Source organism: Colobus angolensis, unplaced genomic scaffold, assembly GCF_000951035.1.
Source record: "Colobus angolensis palliatus isolate OR3802 unplaced genomic scaffold, Cang.pa_1.0 Scaffold576, whole genome shotgun sequence".
Classification (NCBI taxonomy): Eukaryota; Metazoa; Chordata; class Mammalia; order Primates; family Cercopithecidae; genus Colobus; species Colobus angolensis.
In genome coordinates, this window is record NW_012119332.1 from 4311 (window position 1) to 12780 (window position 8470).

The window sequence follows — 8470 nt, forward strand, 5'->3', positions numbered from 1 at the left end:
TGTGATGGTTGTACAACAGTAATTTTCTAGTTACATCATTCTTCTGTGTTTTTATTTTGCATTCTACCACAAGGAAGAGCTTTTCTTTCTTCCCTGTTTATTTATTTATACCAACATAGATTCATAGATTCTTATTTAACTCAAAGATTTATAATTCATTACTAGAATATACCCATTGATAGATATATCCTCATTATTTTGAGCCTTTACTTTTATCATAATAGGATGCTTCAGGCTCAATTTGTACTTTGCCTGCCTGGCCCTGGAATCAGGCATTACTCCCAGGAGGCTGGTTTTTCCCTTTGTTCTTTGGCTTTTTCTTACCCAGTGTATGCTTAAAACACCAAGCTTTTAGAATGTCTTAATGTAGACACTCAGAAGCTAAAACATAGGGACAATTCTAAATTGACACTAATTCTTCTAAATCTCCCATTTAAATGCACTGGGTCTTTTTCTTTTTCCACTTTGATGGTGAGATCCTAAAATATTTGTTTAGTGAAAACATTTCTGACAAAGGATGATTAAAATTTGGTTTTGTACAACAAAGTTGTCTGACCATTGCATCATTCAGGTAGCTAGTGGCAATAAAATGTGGGTCTCATTGCAGGTCACTACCAGTCATATCTAGGGCTTCAGCTTCCCAATGTGCTCATCAATATTTCCACATTCCAGCAGAGAAGATGCTGTAACATTCTGAGATAATATGGTGGAGGATGGGTAAAAAAAAATTCCCATGCTTGTTGCTATTTCTCATATCATTATTAAATATTCTCAATAGGAATCACATCAAATATGACCTGAGAAAGACCTGATTATGAATGGGTATATAATCAAGTATCATTTCCTCTAAACTACTTAGATGGAAATATTTAAAAATAATCATGCACTTGTTGAAGACAAAAACAAAAGTCTCCTTGACAGTGTCTTACCTATTTGAAAGATGAATCCACAAACTTAGGTTCATCTATCAACCCAGCAGATAGAGACAATGGGTAAGCAGTCTTGTTGGCAATGTGTTGGTAATTTAATAGGGGCTACAGCTATGTTAAAATGTGAGGGCATATCTTATTTTTAACTAAACAAATAGTGCTTTCCTTCAATTACAAAAATAACATCACTGGTATTCTGCCAGTATATTATGCATTTGAGATTTTTTCTTAGTGGTGACAATGGTACTGCTGTCTATATTCTTGCTCAGTTCCCTTTATGACCACCAAAACATACTTGCAAAATAACTAGTCTGACCTGTTATTTTGTGGCTACAGAATAGAACAATGACAACCAGCCCCTTAAAAATACATTCAGTAGTATGATGATTGAAGAAATAAGATATTAAAACAAAGTTTACTTAGTATAAAATATAGGCATAAAATTAACACTTTTGCAATATGTAAACAATAGCTAGTTAAAATTGTAGCAAAAAAAAAAATCCATTCCCCAAAACAACAAAAATTTAAATTAGCAAATACTATAAATGTAATAAGAAATATAGAGTAACTATTTGGGGAAAAAAAATGGTCTGAAAATTTGAGATTTTCTATACATGTTAAAGGAAACAGGAGACTAAACATGTATATCATTTTCAAGTGTATTTTATGGATGGCAGATATTTGGGTATCTTCTGAGGAGAGTTACCTGTTAAGACGTCTATGTTTTATTGATGTCTATTTGGGTAGAAGGAAAGGCCAAGTGAAGAATCATTAAGTCTGGTGAGGGAAGGTGGAAGTTTTAAAAAAGGAAATCTGAGAAGGAAATGGCTGGAGAAGACTTCCAGTGGAAGATCATTTAGGAGGCAGAATATTCTGAAATATCTTTTGAGGGTATACGGAGGAAACCTGAAGAGCTAGAATCCTTTGGGAGGGATAATGTGTTTGAGGGAATGGTAATTACAGGTGTAAGTAGGGGTATCCTAGCGCCTGGGTACTATAAAGAGAAGCGAGCCATTAAATCAATTGTATCTGGGAGCTGAGGTGTTTAAGAAGCAAGACAATGGGAATGATGTATTTTTGGAGAAGGAGGTATGAATGGTAAACTTCTGTTCATAAATTAAATTTTTGCAGATACTGACTGCTAAAGCCAACAGCATAAAAGCCATCTACCTGGGTGCTGGCCCAGGAGAGTGGCATACATGTGTTGTCTTCATCACATCCATCAACTGAACAGAGGTGCAGAATGATAACAATAGGCACATCTGAAAAACAGTGCACCAGAAAAGCTTTCCTAAAGGCACCAGAGAGAAAGAAGTTTGTGGCTCTCAGACTTTATGACATCTAGAATGTTGTAATAAATGGTATTTGTTTTTTAATTTTATTTTTATTGATACATAACAGAGGTATATATTTTTGGAGTACCTATGGCAACTTAATAAATTCATATCACTTGTAAAGATCAAATCAGTGTAACTGGGATATCCATTATTTTAAATATTTTTCTTTATGCTAAGAACTTTTGAATTATTCTCTTCTATGTATTTTTTATCCTCATTCTTAGACAGAATTTTTTTTTTTTTTTTTTGAGACAAGGTCTCATTCTGTCACCCAGACTGAAGTGCAGTAGCATGATCATAGCTCACTGTAGACTCAAACTCCTGCGCTCAAGTGATTATCCCACCTCTGCTTCTCAAGTAGCTGGGACTACAGGCATGACCAACCCACCTCAGCCTCTTCTAGGTATTTTGAGACACACAAGGCCAGGTGCGGTGGCTCACACTTGTAAGTACTCCCAGTGCTTTAGGAGGCTGAGGTGAATGAATAACCTGAGCCCAGGAATTTGAGACCAGCCTGGGAAACATAGGTGGACCCTCATCTCTACAAAACATTTTTTCTTTAATTAGCCAGACATGGAGTGCCTGTGGTCCCAGATACTCAGGAGGCTGAGGTAGGAGGATCGCTTGAACCTGGGAGGTTGATGCTGCAGTGAGCCATGATTGTACCATTGCACTCCAGCCTGAGCTACAGAGCAAGACCCTGTCTCTGGAAAAAAAAAAAAAATTAAAAAGAAATACACATTAGATTATTGTAAACTATAGTAATAAATGATAATTGAACAACTACACATTAAATCTTAGAACCTAATTTAACAATTCAACTGTCAGAGAAGCTGTCCAGTTACATGTATTTGACAGTTTTCTGAAATATAAATTCAAAAAGAATATGGAAAAATGTGGTTACATATCTAAATTAATTATCCTATTGAAAATGAAAATTTAATCCTATGATAAAATTAACCTCTGCTGTATCTGTATGCTATTTCAGTGGAAATTTTAAGCTGTAGTTTAGCTTTTTCAATCTTTTTACAGAGCCCTCACACAACTTAAGTAAGTTGGTCAAAAATATGAGAAACAATCTGGGAATTATTTGTGTTCTCTTAAGACTACCTCCTTTACCTGAAAAGCAAATCATTGTCCAATTCTACTTCTTTCCCAGTCGAAACTGAGGTGTCTGTTTAGTCCCTACACCACAGAATGGAAACATGGCCTGTGAGCTGCAAATCCTGACCCTTGGGGGTACTATTACATTGCTGTGTTATTTGCTATGTGCTATACAGTCTCTCTAAATGATACATATATATTGATAAAAATTCATATATGTATGATATTTACATATATACACATATTATATATAGCTAAAATTTATATGTGTAAACAACATTATAGAGATATAATTTGTAGGTCGGGCAGGGTGGCTCACACCTGTAATCCCAGCACTTTGGGAGGCCAAGGCGGGCAGATCACTTGAGATCAGGAGTTTGAGACTAGGCTTGGCCAACCTGGTAAAACCCCATCTCTACTAAAAATACAAAAATTAGCCAGGTATTGTGGCACACACCTGTAATTCCAGCTAGGGAGGTTGAGGCAGGAAAATCGTTTGAACCCAGGAGGTGGAGGTTACAGTGAGCCAAGATTATGCCACTGCACTCCAGCCTGGGTGACAGAGTAAGACTCTGTATCCAAAAAAAGAAAAAAAAAGAGAGAAAGAGAAAGATAACTTACATATCATAAAATTTGCCCATTTTAAGTGTAGAATTCAATTTGTAGTGGATTTACTGAGTTGTGTTACCATCACCATAATCCCATCTTAGAACATTTTCATCAATCTAATAATATCCCTCAGGGTCATTTACTAATCTACTTGCTGTCTCTGTAGATTTTACTCTTCTGGACATTTCATATGAACAGAATAATACAAGTGGTCATTTGTGTCTGGCACATTTCACATAGCATAGTGTTTTCATCTATGCTGTGACATGAATCACTACTTCAACTCTTTGTATTGCTGAATAGTATTTCATTGTATAGATATACCACATTTTACTTACTCATTAATCAGTTAACGGACACTTCTGTTGTTTTCCAATTCTTTGCTGTTATAAATGATGCTGCTATGAATATTCACAGGAAAATCTTTATGTGGAAATGTGTTTGCGATTCTTTTGCGTAGATACCAGAAATGGAATTGCTGGAAGTAATTGGAATTGAGTGGAAAAAATTATAGTTAACTTTTTAAGAAATAGCTAAACTATTTTCCAAAGTGGATATACCATTTCACGTTTATTTATTTCAGCAATGTCTAGGGATTCCTATTTTTTTCACATCCTCACCAACACTTGTTGTCTATCTCTTTTGTAATAGCTATTCCAGGTGTGATGTCTTTTTTTTTTTTTCCATTAAATTGAAGTAATAGAGTTGTTGTCCTGTGAGAATGTTTGGACATTGTATTATATAATATGCAAATAAAATGAAAGGAGAATTTGTGGGCACATTATTGTTTAGTTGACCTAAACACTGCAAATCATCTGTTGATATTATGTAACTAATAGATACGCTACAGCCCATATAATTTGAGCTCTTGCAACACGTAGGATTAATATTTTCCTGCGTTGATTATTTCTCAGGAAATACCCTGAAATATCAGTTCAGGATGTACCTATGAGTGAAGATTCACTGGCCATTGGTTTGGATTTGGTCATACCAGATTTCTAAGAACTAATGATCCAGGAATTATTTGGAGAGGCAACTATAAATATTTCTTTGGAGTTGGTGTTTTCTCCTTTTCATGTCAATGCTCCAATCTTGATTGAAGATAACCAGATACTCAATCTAATGTTATAATGAACAAGTACAAAATCTCTTTCTTCTTTAACCTAGGGGGTTCTCCACATGCTTTTAAAAGGAATGCTTGCTTTGTAATTTTTTTCATAATCTGGAAATCACTTTGGATAGAGTGGAAGAAAGGCAGGAATATATCAACAGAAGCTTGTAGAGACTTTGAAGGGTACCTCTGTGTACTCTTTCACTTTCCTTTCTGAGAAACCAAGAAACATTATTTATGATGGTGATGGGGATTTGGAAACCCAAGTATAAAGCTAGTGAACCTCTGAGCTGAGAAGTAGCGTAATTCTATGATACCTTCCTGAATGTACATTTGAATATTGATTCAATGTTTACTTTGAAACCTTAACCAATCAGAACTTTTTTAGGAGAAAACTAAATTATGATCAATATCTTATACTGGGTCTTAGCTCTGATGTATGATTTGTGTTTCTGAAGAAATCTGGATATTGATTTTCAGGCATATTCTTCTGAGGTTAGAAAATTACTTGTGGCCAGATACAGTGACTCATGCCTGTTATCCCAGCAGTTTGGGAGGCCAAGGCAGGAGGACTGCTTGAGTTCAGGAGTATGAGACCAGCCTGGGCATGACAAAATGCTGTCTCTACTAAAAATACAAAAATTAGCTGGACGTGGTGGTGTGCATGTGTAGTCCCAACTACCCAGGAGGCTGAGGTGTGAGAATTGCTTGAGCCGGGGGAGGTCAAGGGAAGGGTTCTTGTTAGTCCGAAGTGTAATATTATAATATTACAGTGAGGGGAACAAAACATAATTAAGGAAACGTTTCCCCTGTACTTGCACTCCCACATATTACCATTGTTTCTCATATACCACAGATGCACTCTTTGATAATATATTTGGTATTTGTTCTTTTGCAATCTTCTAAAAATGAAAGCCAGGCATTGGTAGTGTAAAATACCCCCTCCTCCCATCTTATATCTGAAATTAACTCTGTAAGTAGGGTGAAACCTCCTGCTTGGCACAAAATTATAGGAAGAAAAATAAAAGTTGTCTTCATTTCCTGAAACTAGGAGGTTGTGGGTGCTTCAGCAGAAATACTACTAAATTGGAGCCACAAAGTCACTATTGTCAGCAAGCCTCTACTCATGAAAACCTTGAGTAGCATGTGGAGGAAGGGAGTCTGCCTGAATTTCACCATCATCAGCAGTGCTTACATTTGTCTGCTTACATGCTTTATCATTTTATTCCCTGCTACTGAGCCTCATTTACTGCCCAACCCCAGTGAGAAAAGCTTCCTGAGAAACACACCCAAAACTCTTTCCCTCTTCCAACATGGTGGCCTCAGCAAAAAAGAAGAAGAAGGGGAAGACTATCTTCCTAACAGACTTTCTGGCTGAGGATGGGAGGACTGGTAGAGGAAGCACCTATGTTTCCAAACCAGTTCCCTGGGCTGATGAAACATGACCTGGAAGGAGATGTTTCAACAACTTGGCACAGTAATGATGATGATGTGTATAGGTCGCCTTCAATTGACCGTTCCATCCTTCCCACTGCTCCACGGGCTACTCAGGAACCCAACATCGACCAGAGCCATCTTCCTAAATCACCATCCTACACTGCTTTTCTAGGGAACCTATCCTATGATATGACAGAAGAATCAATTAAGGAACTCTTTTGAGGATTAAATATCAGTGCAGTGCCTTTGCTAAGTGAACTCAGCAATCCAGAGAGGTTGAAAGGTTTTGATTATGCTGATATTGAGGACCTGGATTCCCTACTCAGTTCCATGAGTCTCAATGAAGAGTCTCTAGATAACAGGAAAATTCAAGTGGACGTTGCTGATCAAGCACAGGGGAAAGACAGGGAGGATCGTTCTTTTGGCCATGATAGAAATCGGGATTCTGACAAAACAGATACAGACTGGAGGACTCCTCCTGCCACAGACAGCTTTGATGACTACCAGCCTAGAAGAGGTGATAATAGCTTTGGAGACTAGTATCGAGATCGTTATGATTCAGACAGGTATCACGATGGGTATCGGGATGGGTAACAGTATGGCCCACACTGGGATATGCATTGATACGGCAGCCGGGATGGCTATAATGACGGAGGCAGCAGAGGCTATGATAGAGGCTATGATTCTCGGATAGGCAGTGGCAGAAGAGCATTTGGCAGTGGGTGTGGCAGAGATGATGACTACAGAGGAGGCAGGAATGGCTATGAAGACCGATACGACAGACAGGATGATCAGTCATGGAGCTCCAGAGATGATTAAGCTCGGGATGATTATATGCGTGATGATAGAGGTCTCTCCCAAAGACCCAAACTGAATCTAAAGCGTCGGAGTACTCCTAAGGAAGATGATTTCTCTGCTAGTACCTCCCAGTCCAGTAAAGGTGCTTCTATCTTTGGAGGGGCAAAGCACGTTGACACAGCTACTAGAGAAAGAGAAGTAGAAGAACAGCTACAGAAGGAACACGAGAAGTTGCAGCGTTAGCTGGATGAGCCAAAACTAGAACGACAGCCTCGGGAGAGACACCCAAGCTGGCAAAGTGAAGAAACTCAGGAATGGGAACAGTCTAGGACAGGAAGTGAGTCATCGCAGACTGGGACCTCTGCTACATCCGGCAGAAATGCACGAAGGAGAGAGAGTGAGAAGTCACTAGAAAATGAAACACTCAATAAGGAGGAAGATTGTCAGTCTCTAACTTCTAAACCTCCCAAACCTGATAAGCCCCTAAAGGTAAGGCCAGCCCCTTCACCAAAGGAGAATGGTTGGGTGAAGTGAAGTTCTAAACCTCCTGCTCGATCTCAGAGCTCAGACACAGAGTAGCAATCCCCTACATCTGGTGGGGTAAAGTAGCTCCAGCTCAACCGTCTGAGTAAGGACAAGCAAGGAAAGATGAAAAGGAAGTAGATGGGATGAATGTCCCAAAAGGCCAAACTGGGAACTCTAGCCATGGTCCAGGAGACGGAGGGAACAAAGACCACTGGAAGGAGTCAGATAGGAAAGATGGCAAAAAGGATAAAGACTCCAGATCTGCACCTGAGTCAAAAAAACCTGAGGAAAATCCAGCTTCCAAGTTCAGTTCTGCAAGGAAGTGTGCTGCTGTCTCCATTGATGGTGAAGATGAAAACGAGGGAGATGATTAAGCTGAAGAGACCTCGACATCCTGTGCTTTATCCTAGTTTATCTCCACCCTGGAACATTCGAGAGCAAATGAAACCTCTATCCAGACAAGGCAAAATAAAACTCACCATCTCCCGGAGATCTTTATTACCTTATTTATTTTATTTTTTTTTAAAAAAGGAAATTATTTTGCATGCTGCTGCAGCCTTTAAAGTGCTGAAATAATTGGAGAATCGCCAATATAGCCAGGGAGAAAGAGACTAGAGATT

At 38.4% G+C, this 8470-nt stretch overlaps 1 pseudogene; it reads left to right on the forward strand.

The window, feature by feature from the left end:
* Positions 1 to 6403: 6403 nt before the first annotated feature.
* On the forward strand, positions 6404 to 8260 carry LOC105526111 (annotated as a pseudogene).
* Positions 8261 to 8470: the final 210 nt, after the last annotated feature.